Consider the following 228-nt stretch of genomic DNA (forward strand, 5'->3'; position numbering starts at 1 on the left):
GTTTGTTTCTTGCGATATATGCAAGATCTTAGACATGAAGATTAGCGAAATGGTTCATGATGCTGATGCTAGACTTAAATTTGAAAAGTATGATATCTGAAGAAGTCGTTATTGCAAGTATAACTATAACAGAAATATCTAGAAGAAGGGGTTAACAGAAAACGTATAGTGGAGGAATTGCAGCCTTTTAGGGGTGTCTTTCGTAAATTTAGCTTTAACCCGCTTTTG

Source organism: Penaeus monodon, chromosome 32, assembly GCF_015228065.2.
Source record: "Penaeus monodon isolate SGIC_2016 chromosome 32, NSTDA_Pmon_1, whole genome shotgun sequence".
Lineage (NCBI taxonomy): Eukaryota > Metazoa > Arthropoda > Malacostraca > Decapoda > Penaeidae > Penaeus > Penaeus monodon.